The sequence below is a fragment of the Dipodomys merriami genome, unplaced genomic scaffold (assembly GCF_024711535.1).
Source record: "Dipodomys merriami isolate MVZ:Mamm:240054 unplaced genomic scaffold, mDipMer1.0.p SCAF_135, whole genome shotgun sequence".
NCBI lineage: Eukaryota > Metazoa > Chordata > Mammalia > Rodentia > Heteromyidae > Dipodomys > Dipodomys merriami.
Genome location: NW_027202660.1, coordinates 738785 through 755621, shown reverse-complemented (window position 1 = coordinate 755621; position 16837 = coordinate 738785). Strand labels below are relative to the sequence as shown.

Below are 16837 nucleotides of genomic sequence, written 5' to 3'. Positions count from 1 at the left end.
TTCATTAGTAAATGTGACCTTTCAGATTGCATTCCATATAGAAGAATTTTAAGACTCCTTTTTTTTTCTTAGTTTCTTTTATTATTTTATTTCTTTGGGATAAAATGGCAATATTATCTAATTTCAAGTTTTGTAAAGGTTATGCTATGTAAAGGCCTTTCTAAGGTGAAAATTTAATATACTGATGTCAAACTAACCCTTAATTCTATGAATTACATGTATTGTTACACTTATATTTTTGTAATCAACTTTTTAATAACTCTTTTTCATTTCTTGCATCAGAAGAATGAAAAATATGGAATACTTCACAAATTTTCATATCATCCTTGTGCAAGTGCTATGTTAATCTCTGTATTGTTGTAATTTGGGTAGACTTGCTGCTGAAGCATGTAATATCCTCTAAATTTAAGTACTTAATGATACAATCTTTATACAGGCATATATCCATTGTTGCCTATTTGTAACAAGGAACCCTTATTGTTCCTGAAAATGCTATTGATCTTATTTCTCTAAATTTCTGTGTACAGTGGGAAAAACTTATATAGTTTGGTCGATTGCTCACATTTACAATTTTTTGTCAGTGACTATTTCGTCATTTTCATTTTAAATTTGATCATACTTTGAAGCCTTTACAGCTAAGTCCAAAGGTGGTGGCTTTTCAAGTACTTATTTATCAACTGAGTTAGCTTTGTGGAGCTAATGGATTCAAAGTAAGCCTTGCTTAAGAGCTACTTCTAACTTTCTGCAGCTTAAAATTTCCCAAATGAGGTCTTGCTGGGACAAATGTCTACCTGAACTGTGAAGACTCAGGGTCTATGTTGAGGGGGAAGAATGATGCAGGCTCCAGCCTCGGGGTTATCTGAGGACTGTGTTTGGAATTAGGAAAGGTCTTGGAACGCCAGGCTACAGAGGGAAAATGTTCCCTCTCCCTATCTCAAAACATGTCACAGACTCCTGGGAGCTGAGGAAGTGGCTCTTCTCCTTGCTTAAGCATAGATTAACAGCTGGTCAAGCATTTTCCTGAGATTGGAGAAGTGGTTTGAGCTTGATCTAAAATAGTTTAGATAATAATATACCTAGACCTTCTCTCATAGGTTAAGTAAAAATGTATCTGTGGAAATTTTTTGTGTGAATGTTTTCTTACCAAATCTTGGCAAATATGATGCTTGCTAGTCTTTAAATACCCACTAACAATAAAGCACAGCATGCAGTGGCAATTGCTGTTTGCACTCTGCATCCCCTGTGTCCTGGTGATTTTGTGACCCTTACCTAGGGACCCCAACGCACTAGACATTGACACTGAACCTTTACCTTTCTTCCATGTAGGAACAGACCAACCAGAATATCTTACGCTGAAAGCATGGATTGTCTTACTGGATCAAAAATAATCTTAGTTACAAGGGATCATAGAGAGATGAACAGTTCAGACAGAATTGTTCAGAATAGAAGGTATTTTATCAAAACATAATAGTTTATTATATGTATCATTTCAAAAGTAGCTAAAGCCAAGAAAGTGAAAAAAATTGTTCATATGCATGATTACCGACTGTCCTGACCTGTCTATCATCCAACCAAGCAGGAACTTACACTACTGACATTCTATCACCAAATATTGCCATAGCTCCTGGAGAAGTCCATATGTTTCTCCTCGATATTAGGCCTTAAATTTGTAATGTTTTAATCACAGTGTTTCCTCTTGCCTCTAGGCTGCATATCTACAAATGGTAGAGCTTTAAGTCTAACTCTACCAAAAACTGAGGTAGAGATAATGGAATAATACTTTAAAACAGAGTTGCCTTTGATTCCCTAAACACAACACAACAATGCAAAACAATTTTTATATTATATGTACTTATATATTTTATATTTATACGTGCTGATTTTAAATTTTATACAGTGAATCTTACTAGAATTGATAATTTGACAAATATATTGACATTTATTCCCATAAATAGATTGGAATATAAATAATTAGGTTTAGAATATATATTAGAATATAAAAAGTATCAATGCAATATCTTCAGTATAAGCTTGTGATACCTTCTAAGTGTTCGTGGTCTTCTGAATAAACATGGTATAATAACAGTATTGTTTTCTGCTAATCTATAAGGGATTTTATTATGATGCTCTGTTTATTGTTTTAACTTGCTGGTCCCAAAGTGTTTTTCTCCATATTTCTAAACATTCTTACTGATTATACCCAAATTTTGCTGATATGATGTCTAAAAGCTATTATTCTTCTGCAGGACCCACGGATCCTAGGATAACAGGTCCCAGTTATCTGCATCATCAGATAACAAGGCCATGACTTCTCACATAGGCCCATGCAACATGCCAACAGAAAATAATTAAAGACTCATCTCAATTTCTCATTTCCTATAATATTTCAGGGCCCCAATTGCTTACAAGAATTACCAGTAATCAATTGTGAAATGCAAGGCAACTTAAAATGAAAGATGAGATCACAAAATCTGAGAGAAAGTACTGTAATTCAAACTTTCAATTTACAGATGACCAGCCCATATGAGTGAACAAAATCACAAATGAACAACGTCATTTTTAATACCTTTGTCCTAATGATGAATGAAAGATTTCAGTGCAGCCAAAAAAATAGTTTCTGGAATGATAGATCATAATTGGTCTACCAAGACTAGGAAAACTTGATTTAGAGGTCAAATATAATTTAGAAAAACATTAATTGAGAAGACCCTTAGTGCTTCAAAACACTGGTACTTCAGTAAAACTTGGTTCTGTAGTATAAAAATGTCATTCTCAAACCAATGTAACCTACATTTAATCTCCTGAAAGTATATTCCTTTTCAAATAAACTTTTAAAAATCATATTCACCAAAATAACACTTGACAAGTAGATGATAGTGACATTACAAGGTTTTCAAGTGTAGGGAGCAAGTTACAATAGAGTTGATTTACGTACCCAGCACTAATACCAAACAAGTTCAACCATTCATTAAAGTGCAGAAATACTACCACCCACCATTTGTGTTGTTCAGTAGGGGCCTTCCAGAAATGTGTTTAATGGATCAGCCTCCCATATTTCAAACCCAAATATTAGCTAATAAAGTAAATTTCATCACATAAGAAGGTACATTTTAAAGTCACTAATAGTTGCCTTATCATGTGTTGCCTTATCATATATTTTCCCTATCTGTCTAACATAGTAAGAAATATGACTTTAAGTCTTGAATATGGGTACTGATGAGAGATTTGACAAACATAAAATCTGTCTTCTATTTCTATCATATTCCTCTAAGTAGTAAATTTTAGTTTTCTTCTTTTTCCAAAACTTATACGTAGTAGAATATTTACATAGGATAATGTAAAATAAAATAATCACATACCATTGCACAAAGCCATTTATAAAAACTGGTAGGAATAAATTCTAGGCCATTTTTAAACGTTCCTTTTGACTAAAAATTAATCTTCCAAATGAACGAGAATAAAATCATGTCTAAGTGCTTCACATTTCCAGTCTTGCACATTGTTATTGCAGATGAATGAATTATGGAAATATAAGCTGACATCAGTTGCCTATATATTCTCCATGCTGGCTGAGTCTTAGAATTTGCACAGCACAGGAAAACAGGTGCAATGACTGGCTTCTTACATCAGGGTGAATTTTTGGCATTGCTGGGCTTTGAACTCAGGGCCTAGGAGCCCAACTGCCCAATCGGTCCACGTGATCACACCAGACGTTGAGCCACTAAGGAGATGGGCTTTTCCCAGGGACTGAGATCGAGCCACAGGGAGGCCAAAATAGTGCTCAATGCATCATTTAAACATGGGATGTATGTTCACATCTGTGTGGGGACTGCATCGTGCATTGAGTGTACTTATTGTGTTTATTTTGTATACTATTCATGGATTATTGTGTATTTTCTCATGTATATGATGACAGGTATAACTGGGCTGACATGGATAACAACTTATTCCCATGACCACAGGGTGGCCCATGCATTCTCCATCCTAGCTGAGACCCAAGACTTGCAGAGGAAAGGAAAACATATGCAACCATTGGCGTCTTACATCAAGATGAATCTTTTGGCAGGGCTGGGATCTGAACTCGGGGCCTAGCAGGCCCAATTGGTGAATGAGTCCATATGAGCACAACAGCCTGTGAGCGACAAAGGAGCTAGGCATTCCCAGTACCTGAATTTGAGCCCCCCTGGGGGGAGAGTGGGGAGCACAATAGTCATCCATTCATAAGTAGAAGGTAGAATGCAAATAAGTATATATTTGTATAGAGTAGGATTGATGGTGACTTGTGATGGAAACCAATCTGTGTGTACCTATATTTCGATATTTTCTGATGCATTCATTTCATGTCTGTGATGATTATTGTCATGCTTCATTAACTCTTCTTTACAAATAATCTATACCCCATGAGTCCTGCGTATCATTTCCTACTGCATCATGCACAAACTACTGATTCAAGGATGAGATCGATCGCATGCCATGACTCTTCCTAGGTCCAGAAACAAGTATCTCAGGATCTCCCGCCATTCCCTCCTCCTAGAGGGACTGAATTCAAGCCTCAGTCCTGGAAAAGTGACTCCTTATATACATCTTAACAATAAGATTTATACTTCCGTTCAGATGTTCAGTCCATATTGTGTTTGGTGCGTTTATTCATTTTAATTCTTTTTTATTAATTTATTTACCACTTATTTTATTGATTCTGATGACACTTAAACCATTTATTACATTGTTTACATCCTATCACATAGAATCTAGATTTTAGATGTATGTGATCTCCATCATGCCTGGCAGTGCTAGAATCGGATCTCAGAGCCTAGCAGGCCCAATTCATGAATGGGTGAGTTTGAGCATGGGAGCCTCTAGTCAATGAAGCTGTCAAGTGATTCCCACGGGCTGAGATTGACCCCCAGTTTTGGCCAAAACAGCAATACATGGATAGGCAGACGGTGATATACAAAGAAATATATATTGTTAAAGAGTGCCAGAGCCGTCTATCTATGATTGAATGACACCTACTACGTTCCTACCAACTCTTAGGTATTTATTATACCACCATTGAAGGAATATTATTCTTTTAATGCTTAATAAACTATACACTAAGATCAATCAGCATTCTTGGACTATTGCATCCAATTTTAGACTAGACGGATGCATGAACTACTCTTTCAATGGATATTCCCATGCATAGGAATGAGTCTCTTGTGATCTCCTGCCATTGGTGTCAGGACTGGGATTTGAACCCAGGGCCTATGTCCACAGGTTGTCCTATGGCTTCACTGATAGCCCACAAGCCATCAGCAATGGCAGGTCATATCTACTTTGCAGCCATGTCATTCAAACCCAGGATGGTCACTGTGCAAAGAAAAAAATAATAAAACCCCAGACCCCTGAAGGTTTCCACTTTTTCTGCTTTCCAGTTTTTTTTCGAGAAAGTCCCCTGGGCCTAGGATCTTAGGATCAGCTATGGTTCTGGAGGCTGCACCCAAGCCGAGAGAGATCTAAGCTGAGACAGAGGTTCCATGACCTGAGTTCAAGCCCCATGGTTGGCCAAAAGAAAAAAAAGAAAAAGAATAAAGAAAACATAATTATTTAACTAAATTAAACAAATAAAGCTACCTAGTTTGGAATTTCTGCTAGTTTTCTTTCCTAGCCTGGGATTTGAACTCAGGGTCTTGGTAAATCTGTAGCAATGTGAGGGAAGATTTGCTACTACTTGAGTTCAAACCTTGTGCCAACCAAAAGTGAAACCTAAGTCACTGACCTAAGCAGGGGGAGGTAGTTGTGGCAATGGGAGGGAAGGTATAGTAGGGGGAAAACAAAGGAGGAGGTAACAATGCTCAATATGAAATTTACTCATTACCTTGGTCCTGTAAAATATTTTTACAATAAAAAACGAACAAAGACAAACAATGTAGTACTCATAGAAGCATTTTGGAGGTAAGGGAAGGATATCTGAGTGAATAGCTATACAAAATTCTACACTTTTTAAAATGTTCAGTATGGAACTGAATAAACATAACTGCTTCCATTAAAAAATTATGTCAGTGTCTTGGAACTGGGGCCAGTATTTCTGCCATTGCTAGGATTTGAGCTCAACGTCCAGGTAACTATTTTGCATCATGGGTGAAGGCGAAGCTCACTGTCCATGAGGAAAGAAATTCAGGCTAGAGTACCCAGGGCCTGAATGAAGGCCCTGAAATGGAAAAAATATCTCTATACATGTGTAATATATGATATATATATACTTACATATGTATGTTAATTTCATATTATGATTCAGGTGGATCAGTGGTAGAGCACTTGCCTTGCATGCCTGAGTCCCTGGGTTCGATTCCTCAGCACCACATAAGCAAAAAGAAAAAATCCGGAAGTAGAGCTGTGGTTCAAGTGGTAGAGTGCTAGCCTTGAGCTGAAGATCTGAGGAACAGCACCCAGGCCCAGAGTTCAAGCCACACAACCGGACCCCCACAGAAAAAGAATGGTTTTGTATTTTATTTTCCTTTGATTCATTTATTTATTGATTACTGTATTTAGTATTTTTATACACATAATATTTATTACATTTTGCACATCTATTATAAAATTATACCCAATAATTGAGGACATTGACTCATTTTCATTAATATTTTATTAAGTGTTGAAACATAATACATAAGTAAATGGAAGCATTTGTCACAGTCTTTACATGATTAGAGTCTGTCACAAGTATGAGCTTTGTCTTATTTATCTTTGGAAACTTTCTATCGGGTTTTCTTTAGATGATTTATACTCAGAAGCCTTTTCTTGAGGATAGGCAAGTGAGGTATAAAATTGTGAGGGTGGGGCTAGAAATGTGGCTTAGTGGTAAAGTGCTTGCTCAGCATGCATGAATGTCAGGGTTTGAATCCTCAGTGCCACATACTCAGAAAAAGCCAGAAGCTATGGAGTAGCTCAAGTGGCTAGCCTTGAGAAAAAGAAGCTCAGAGAGAGTACCCAGGCCCCAAAATCAAGCCCAGGACTGTCTAAAACCATAGGCCAGATGCCAGTGGCTCATAAGTGGAACCGTAGCTTCTCGGGAGTCTGAGAGCTGAAGACCACAGTCCAAAGGAAAGCCTGTTAGATTCTTATCTCCCGTGAACCACCAAAAGAACCCATCTGGCATTTTGGATTAAGTGCTACAGTGTTCACCTTGAGGTGAAGGGCTCAGGGTCAGTGCCCAGGCTAGAGTTCGAGACACACAACTGGAAAAAGAGTGAGGGTTAATTAAAATACTTTTCCTATTTGCTAATTACAAGAACATTCTTTGGAACATGAACACTGATGCCCACCAGAAATGGACTCAGAGCTCAAGGTTCAAGTGTAGCACATACATATGCCTATCCTCTCAGACTATAGCATTGTAATATTGTTTCCTACAGGGTTCTTAAAGGTCCAAGGTTAAAAGGCTTAATATGCTACACAAGCCCTTTGTGATAAGCAGTTGACTTGTATTGTCAATGTCATTACAGTTCTGAACCTAGCAGAGCACAAGTAGGTCATACCCATCACCCTAGCTCAGGAGGCTGAGGTCTCAGGATCACAGGGTGAAGCCAGCCAGGGCAGGAAATCTATGACAGGTCAGATATTCAAGAGCTTCCTGTGTCTCCCTTGGTGATGAGAAATTACTTGCACATTAAATGTTCTTATAGTACTTGAGCTATAGAAGAAGGAAAGAACCATTATTGACCTATCCTGGATTCAGATGAAGTTCTCAGGATCCAAGCCCTAGCTGTGTTAGCAGGAAGAACTCCAGTGTAACTCTGTAATAGAAGGACAGAAAACAGTTTAAAAAACCAGTCTAGGTGCAGAGACCAGGCCTACAGGATTAGGAGGCAGAACGTACACACTCAACAGGGAAGTGAACTGCAAAACCACTTCATTTATTCCAGGCACAACCAGCATTGGGGAAAACCTGTAAAATTTGTTAAAGTTACACCAGGGTCAGGCTTTCCTCGGCCTCTTCAAACCATGACTAATGAACCTTCCTCCCTCATGTGAAGGGAGCCTCAGGCTACCTTTAGTTTACCAATAGAAAGCCAGTTTAGTGGGGGAGAGGGGAGGAACAGAGTAGGGAAACCCTGCTCTCTGGTCTTAGGGAGTGGGTTTTTGATTCTCCATCTATCAGATTTGAAGACCCATCTACCTCTGCCAGTCCATTCTCCTTCCTTAATTCTCCACATAATTAATGCAAATCCCCAGACTAAATAGAGGCAGGACTGTTTCTATTTTGTCTCCAAGCATATGATTTAGAACCTAGTTCTGCCCTCTTAACTATGGGCCCTTGGTTGCCTGAGAAGTGGGAAAGAGACAGTCTTCCTGCTCTGTGGTTATGTGAAGGCACACTGCAAAAGGCCTCCTGACTGGGAAGTGTTCCCTTCTTTCCTCTTGACGTCCAAAGATTAAACTATCATATTTCTTTCTTTCTTTCTTTCTTTCTTTCTTTCTTTCTTTCTTTCTTTCTTTCTTTCTTTCTTTCTTTCTTTCTTTCTTTCTTTCTTTCTTTCTTTCTTTCTTTCTTTCTTTCTTTCTTTCTTTCTTTCTTTCTTCCTATCTTCCTACCTACCTAGGTATCTCTTTGCCAGGTCTTGGGTTGAACTTAAGGCATGGGCACTGTCTGTAGCACTCTACTACTTGAACCACAACACCAATTCTGGCCTTTTCTGTGTATGTGCTCCTGAGGAATCGTACCCAGGGCTTCTTGCATGCTAGGAAAGCACTCTCTCACTAATCCACATTCCCAGCCCCCTCATAAGTATGCTACCATTACATAAGTATGCTACCATTTTACTTCCTCAAGTTTAATTTTCTGAAGACTGGTTACTTCTAAGAAACCCTATCTTGTGTAACCCTGCCTGATTTGTGACTGTTCCTGCATTGTCCTCATAATAAAATGTAAATAAATACTGCTGAGATCTTCAGTGAGCATCATATAAGGACACAGGCCTGGAACCCTGGAAGAGAAAGACATGAAGAGGATGATGCAGTAGGCGCAAGGATCATATCTGAAAAATAAATAAATAAAAGCATCATTGCATACAGTGTGTTTGAACTCATGGAGGTAATATACACACATAAGTAAGTAGGGCACTGATTCATAAACTTGGCCTTCTCTTTTTGAAAACGTTTTTGAGGCTATCACATGGCTTAAACTCAGGGCCTGATGCGTTCCTCAGCTGTTTTTCCCAAGGCTGAGGCTTTACCACCGCCACAGCTCCACGTCCAGCCATCTGGTCGTTAATCGGACATAAGTGCCTCCCAGGCTTTCCAGCCTGGTCTAGCCTGTTTCATCTGCTTGACTTTCTCTCTCAAAGCCCCATTTCTACCTTCTGGTCCACTGCTTCACTTCTGGTTTTCTGGTGGTTTATTGGACATAAGAGTCTCACAGACTTCCTGCTCAGGCTGACTTTGAAGGGTGATCTCTCAAAAAGGTTTCAAGCGAATTTCCTCAGGGATTCACCAAGGAACACCTCCACACAAACCTGGAGTCTAAATCTCGAGAGACACTAGAAAAGTGATGCATGAAGATGCTTCTAGTATATTCTAGATACTTAAGGTTGGAGAGACACAACACTCCTAATTATTAGATCATTTTATAGGCAAAAGAAGAAACGCAGACAATATAAGGATCGCTCTAGCTTTTGGTCCTCCCATCTTGAGACAGTAAGTTGCTGTAGCTCAATGCTAACTGACAAAGCTGGTATGTCCTGTGGACATTTGCACAGAAATTCTATGACATTCATTTCTCACTTTTGGTTTCAAACCTATGAACAGATGGTAAGATGAGGAAGCAAAATCCTTCTTAGAGAAAGCAAGTATAAAGGACATTGGGTAGTTAACTTATAAATTCATAAGACTGGTATGACCCTGTTAAGAAGTCAGGTTTCCAGATTAAAAAATGAAGAAGAAAAGAAAGAAGGTGCCAGTGGCTTCTCATTGTAATCTGAGCTCCTCAGGAGTCTGAGATGTAGAGAATCTGAGTTTGAATCCAGCCAGCATAGGAAAGTCTATGACAATGTTATTTCTAAGAGATCACAGAAAAACCCAGAAGTGGGGTTTTGACTCAAGGTTAATGCACTACCCTTTAGCAAAAGGATCTCAGGAACAATGCCTAGGCTCATAGTTCAACACCAGGACCTGCCCCCTCAAAAATAACCTGTACCTCCATATCTTTGTATATGTATGTATGCATTCCTATAGGTGAAGCTCCAGAGTAGTTACCATGAATGGCACCAAGCTAGAAAATTTGTATCCAATAAAATGATTTCATAACAGAGACTGATTTCATGAAAGTGCATGTTCTGCGGCTGCCCTCACTGTTTCCAGTATAGCCTGAGGGTTTCTCTGCATCCCAGGCCTGCTAGAAGAAGTCTCTCTCATTGTCTGGACAGGCAGACAAAAGGCCTCACTTCTGTACAGCTACGTAACAAACAACTCCATCTGTGTCAGATTGTGAGAATGAGTGTGAGTGGGCTCCGAAGGTCAGGATAAAGGTCTAATTTTAGCCCAATCTATTTCTTTCTCCAGTGCTCTGGTTTGACAGGAAGCCATTTGTGCCACCTCCAGTGGCAGGCCAAGTCCTGTGCACTTATCCTGCCATTGTGAGACTATATTCCGGTGTTCAGATACAGTGCTCAATATAATTCAGCAGTCCTTCTGGCAGACAACTGGGGCACTGAAACTCATGAAATGTTTCATTGAGGATGATGATGGGCATATGATGTCTCTCCTAGGTTTCTGGAAGCTTGGGAAATCCAAGCACATATCTGATATCACAAAGCTTCCTGTCATCTAGGGCTGTTAAGCTCTTCAGGTTTTGAAACATTTGACCTCTCCAAGTTGGGCCCTGGCTGGCTAGGTTGGGGGTTGAAAGCAGTGCTGGGGTGCTGACCATGAGCTCAGTGTAGAACCCCGTGCTTTACCATTTTGTCTAACAGCATCACTTCTAGTCTGTGAGTGTGTGTGTGTGTGTGTGTGTGTGTGTGTGTGTGTGTGTGTGTGTGTGTGTGTGTGTGTGTGAGCCCGCGTGTGCATAGGAGGTTGAACTCAGGTCCTGATCACTGTACCTATTTTCTCTTGTACAAGGATACCCCTCTCCCACTTGAGCAACAGAGACACTTCAGGCTTCTTTTTAGTGATATGTTCCTGAGAAATCAAACCCAGGGTTTCATATATGCAAAGTAATCTACACTCTACACATTCCCAGCCCTCTACTTCAGGTTTGTTAGTTTGTTTCTGTCTTTTCTTTGTTGTTGTAGGAGTTGAAATCTGGGCCTGGGTACTGTCCTTGAACTCTTCTCCTCAACTCTTGTGCTCTACCACTTGAGCCAAACACCACTTCAGCTTTTTTGGGGGTCCATCGGTGCTAAGTGTCTCAAGGACTTTCCTGCCCAGGCTAGCTTTGAACCATGATCCTCAGATCTCATCCTCCTGTGTAGCTAGCATGACAGACATGAGCAACAAGCACCCAGATTCCACTTCAGGTTTCTTAGTGGTGAATTGGAAATAATAGGCTCATGGAGATAATTGGAGATAATAGGCTTTTGTGTCTGGGATAGTTTGGAACCCAGATCTCAGCTTTCTGAGACGGCAGGATGACAGACGTTAGCTATAGACCCCTAGGCTGTGGCCTCTGCTATAAGGGGATCCATGTCTCCACATGGTAGAGAGCTAGTCATAAGCCCAAGAGGTAAGGGCCAGCACCTAGACCATGAGTTCAAGGTTCATGACTGAGAAAAAACAAAACAAAACAATTGTCTGCAGGAGATAACTTACTAGTCTTCAGTAATACATCTTTGTCCCTGCCATGGGGACATAAATGAGCCTCAATATTCTGGTCTGCATAATCATCTCAGTTGTGGAGATCTTATAAGGACCCGAAGAAAGAATGCACCCTGTGAAGGACACAGCACATTGCAGTCTTTGCATGACTCAGCACACAGCATCCTTTGAAAGACTCAGCACACAGCACCCAATGCAGGATGCAGCAAACTGCACCCTGTGAAGGACTCAGCACCTAGCTCTATTCCACAAGCTTTCATTAGAATTAGGGTGACTTTATCAGTATCACCATTCTTTGAGGAACAGTTCACAAACCACAAAAGTTCACATCTAATGGTTTAGTGTGGTGTTTTTTTTTGCGGGGGGGAGGTTAGCCATGGGGCTTGAACTCAAAACATGAGGATACTATTCTAGTAACATTTGATCAAGACTAGAGCTCTACCACTTCAAGCCATATATCAAAGATTCTAGCAGACTTCCTGCCAAGTTTTAAAGGCCCTGAGCAAACAGGATATGGGGATAAGCCAGGGTAACCAGGAGGATGGAGATAACCCATGGATCTGGGTTACAGCAGTTTACACCTGGCTAAGTCAGGTTAGGTGGAAGCTGTCAGTCCCAGACTCCTAGATTACCCTGTGATGAGGTATTTGAGGTCCTGTCCTTCTTGCCCTTCTATAGTTGCAGTTAAAACATTCTACTTTTTTTTGGCGGCAGTCCTGGGGCTTGAGTATGCGCTTTAACCCTGTTCCTAAGCGTTTGTGCTCAAGGCTAGCACACAATTGAATGAAAGACAGCAGAACTTCTGGGTTTTCTATTTATGTGCACTGAGGAATCGAACCCAGTGTTTCATGCTTCCTCGGTGAACATTCAACCACTGAGCCCCAGGAGTAAATGAGATATAAATAGATAGAGATTGTTGTATAAAAATATTATATACACAAAAAGAGAGATGTCTGCATATTATTAAATTATAGATAGTATTACCACCAATTATTAGGTATTAAATTATGTCTCCATTTAATGACGTGTCCCAGTTAACAATTAATAAAGCATTAATTAAAATTACTCAATATCCTGTTATTGTTTATCACATATGTACGTACATTCCTACTATAATTATGTATTTTATAGAATGAGACATATTCCTATATATTATTAAATTATGCATCGTGTGTTACTACCAATTATTAGGTATTTGTGTTTCCATGAAATTTTTATTCTGTTAATGCTTAATAAAATATTAAACTTAATCCACATCCTATAATTTTTGTGTCTAATTTTATCCTAGAATGATTCCCTACTAATTCAATCTGTTTTTCATTTATTGTAATGACAATTCTTCCACCTACGACATTTTTTACATTTATTACATCCTATTACATAGCATATAGATTTGCATCTGAATTATACATCCCACCTGTCACCGCCACTTTCAAAGAAAAAGAAAACATGTTTCACTCTCGTCTTCTCACATCTGAACTCACAGTCTACAAAGCCCAATTCATTAATGGGTAAGTGTCAGCATGCCAGCCTGGAGCATATTAAGCTGACTAGCATTTCCAGCACCTGAGATTGAGCCCTATGAGTTGACAAAATAAGAACACATTGATATGCAGATTGTAGTACACAAATAAATATAGATCATTATAGAGTGCCGGAGATGTCTACACATTATTCAGCTATATGGGCTACATTCCTGCCAATTCTTGGGTGTTTATTATGCCTTCATGTAATTAATATTATTGTTTTCAGCCTTATGAATTGTTAATTAAATCAACCACTGTCCTGAAACTATAGCATACATGTAATTAATAGTATTCTTTGAATGTGTCAAAAAGCATTCATTAAAATCAATTGGCCTCCTAAAATCACTCTAATTGTATAGAAGTATTCAGAAATAACTAATTCAACCTTGCTATTCATAATCTTCCATCGGTATTCCTATGACTAGGAATGAGACTCTTAGATCTCTTAGGGGTCAGGACCAGGCATCAAACACAGGGCCTATGTTGGTGTGTTGGCCTATGGCTTCCCTGGTAGCCTGCCAGCTTTCAGCAATGCCAGGTTACCAACATTTTTCAACCGTGTCATTCAGACCCAGTATGGTCACCTAGCAAAGAAAAAAATGTAAAATTGGCAGCCATCTGCAAATTGCCAGTGTTTTTTTCTGTTTTGCATTAAATTTTTTTCCTGTCAGCCATTGGGACCCAGAAACCCAGGTTCGGCTATGGGTCCAGTGGCTGCACCCCAGCCTAGAGTGATCAAACCTGAGGCAGAACTGCCACTACCTGAGTTCAAGCTCAGTGCTTGACAAAATAAAAATACATACAGGAGTTCCAGGAAGATGGCAGAGGAGAAGCTGGAAGCTAAACAAGCTCTCGCATAGAAAGCAGTTTTAGTGCTCCAGTGAACAGTCCTAAGCCAGAGAATCACACCAAGTGTGCCATCACAGTACACAGAGTTAGGCCAGAGAGAGAAAATCCAGGCATGGAAACAGATCTGTGCACTTGTCAGCAGCCACCACTGTGACAGCGGTGGCAGCGGTGGCAGCTGTAGCCGCCATACCTACAACACAAAGAGTCCAGGACAACGACTCCAGATGCAGCAGGCGAGTTGATTCTACTCAACACCAGGAAGAACTGACATGGAACAGACATCTTCATCCTGCAGATTGCATACCAGAGACGACCCAAGAACCAAGTCTCTGGCATCAAGCCTGACATCCTCACTCCTTCTCAGGGAGCAGAGGAGGTAAGAACATCCCTCCCCTCCCCACTACCAGAGATCTCCATCTTTGATACTGACAAAGACCTGGCTGAGCAGCTAGCTTCAACTCAGGCCTTGAAAGAAAACAAGAGTCATTTACCAGGTCACAGGAACCTATTCTGACATTCCAGGCTCAGCTACACCCAGCGGAAAGTGACCCAGTACAGCGGAGAAAGCTCCACCAGCCCCAAGAGTGGCTTTCTTCACTGGGTAAACAGAGCCAGAGGCTTCCCCTCCCTATAGTAGCCTTGACAATCAATTGACATTCAGTAAACATCAACCCTGAGAATGGCTCAAGGTTGGGCTCTGTCAGTGTATCAAAAGCTAGCCCCCTAAGGAAAAGCTACTGTTTGCTAAAAGGCTTCCACCCTACCAGAAACTAGCCTAATCATAGCATCTCCAAACTAGAAGAAACAGCCATCTCCCTCTTTTGTGAAACTCAAACCAGATCTTCTCATTGAACTAGCCTGGGAGGATGATCACAAAATTCTGGGTAAAGCAGAGCATTTTTCTGCATGCTCAAACAAATTGATTTAAGAGACCAACCAAGCCGCAGGAAAATCAAACACCACAAGCAAACCAGAGACTCCAACAAGAGACAGTTACAGACACAAGGGAGATATAGGATCTACCCATCCCCACCAAAAAATATCAAAGAATTATTTTTTGTACATTTTATAATTTCTTTAAACTTTTTAAACTTTTAATTTTTATCTTTAAAAAATATATTTATTAACAATTTTTTTCTTGCTCTTTTTTTTTTGTTTTTTTTTTTTGTTTTTTGGGTCCGGTCGTGGGGCCTGAACTCTGGGCCTGGGCGCTGTCCCTCAGCTCTTCAGCTCAAGGCTAGCGCTCTACCACTATGAGCCACAGCGCCACTTCCGGCTTTTTTCTTTTTTGCTTATGTGGTGCTGAGGAATCGAACCCAGGGCCTCGAGCATGCAAGGCAAGCGCTCTACCACTGAGCCACCTTCCCAGCCCTTTCTTGCTCTTATACTTTTTATTTTAAAGGATATGTGTGTGTGTGTGTGTGTGTTTTTTCTTTTTTTTTCTTTTTATTCATTTTTTTGTTTAGCTCTACATACTTTTGATCCTTTTCTTTCTTTCTTTCTACTTTCTCTTTTTTTCTTGCTTTCTTCCTTCCTTTCTTTCTTTGTTTCTCTTTCTTTTCACTTTTCCTCTCTTTCGTTCGTCTTTGTGGTGACTTAATTGCTGTTCTGTTCATCCTCAGATATACCTGTAGTCGATTATTAAACATTATCCCCCATTTTGTACACACTTAATCCAGAAATTTATTACTCAGTTCAAAACCTCTTAGACTTAAATTCCTTAATAGCAGTATTACTTCTCTGTACCTATATGACATTTTAAGCATTTTTATTTTTAAGTTTTTCACATCTCATTCTATCCCTCCCCTTCTCTTATCCTATCCTCGTTCTTCTCTGAATATTACTTTGTTAATTTGCATAATTTATTTGTTTCACTTTTAATTTTTAATTTTTGTTCCTATTTTTTCTTGCCCTTTTTTCTTTCTTTCTTTTTTTCTCTCTCTCTACTATCATTCTATCCAACCTATCCAACCTATTTCCCGCTTAGATATTAGTATTTAGTCAAGTTAACTCTCCCTCTACATTTCCACATTCCTTTATTCTTATTTTTACCCACATATCTCCCTTAAACTAATAATGTCTGCTTTGCCAAATTCTTCTTTGCAGTTCGCAGCACACTAATACATAGTTGTTTGATGTTGAATAGCTATATCTGTTGAACTAGATTGTATCTGCAGACTTTTTACTTTGCAACTACACACGTTGGTTGATGCTTGCCTTAAGATAGTGTTCTAGCATAAAACTGGTGTTTCATTCATCCCAAATGGGCAGAACAAACCTGAAAAACACAAGAAAAATGGTAAATCCGGGTATCTCAACTCCCACTCATGGTAATCAGGGGACAGAACAGAAAATGAATAATCCAGAGGAGAGCTCCCAAAAAGCTCTGCAAACGCTACTGGTAAACATGGTAAATGAAAAGATTGAAAACCTGCAAAGACTTCGTGTGAGCGTGATAGGGAGAGAGAGAAGACAAACAAAAGGTCAATACAGGAATATCATGAGCCTGAGGAAGCTACTCAAAGATTGATACAGGAATTGTATGAGCAGCTTGAGAACACTCAAAGAGAAATAAAAGAATGGTGTGAGCAGGCTGAGATCAGTCAAAGAGATAGACAGGAATTGCTGGAGTTGGCGTAGAAGAGACAAAGAGAAAGTCAGGAATGGTG

At 39.6% G+C, this 16837-nt stretch overlaps 1 pseudogene; it reads right to left on the bottom strand.

Annotated features, from left to right (window-relative positions):
- Positions 1–289: 289 nt before the first annotated feature.
- Positions 290–389, bottom strand: LOC138825156 (U6 spliceosomal RNA; annotated as a pseudogene).
- Positions 390–16837: the final 16448 nt, after the last annotated feature.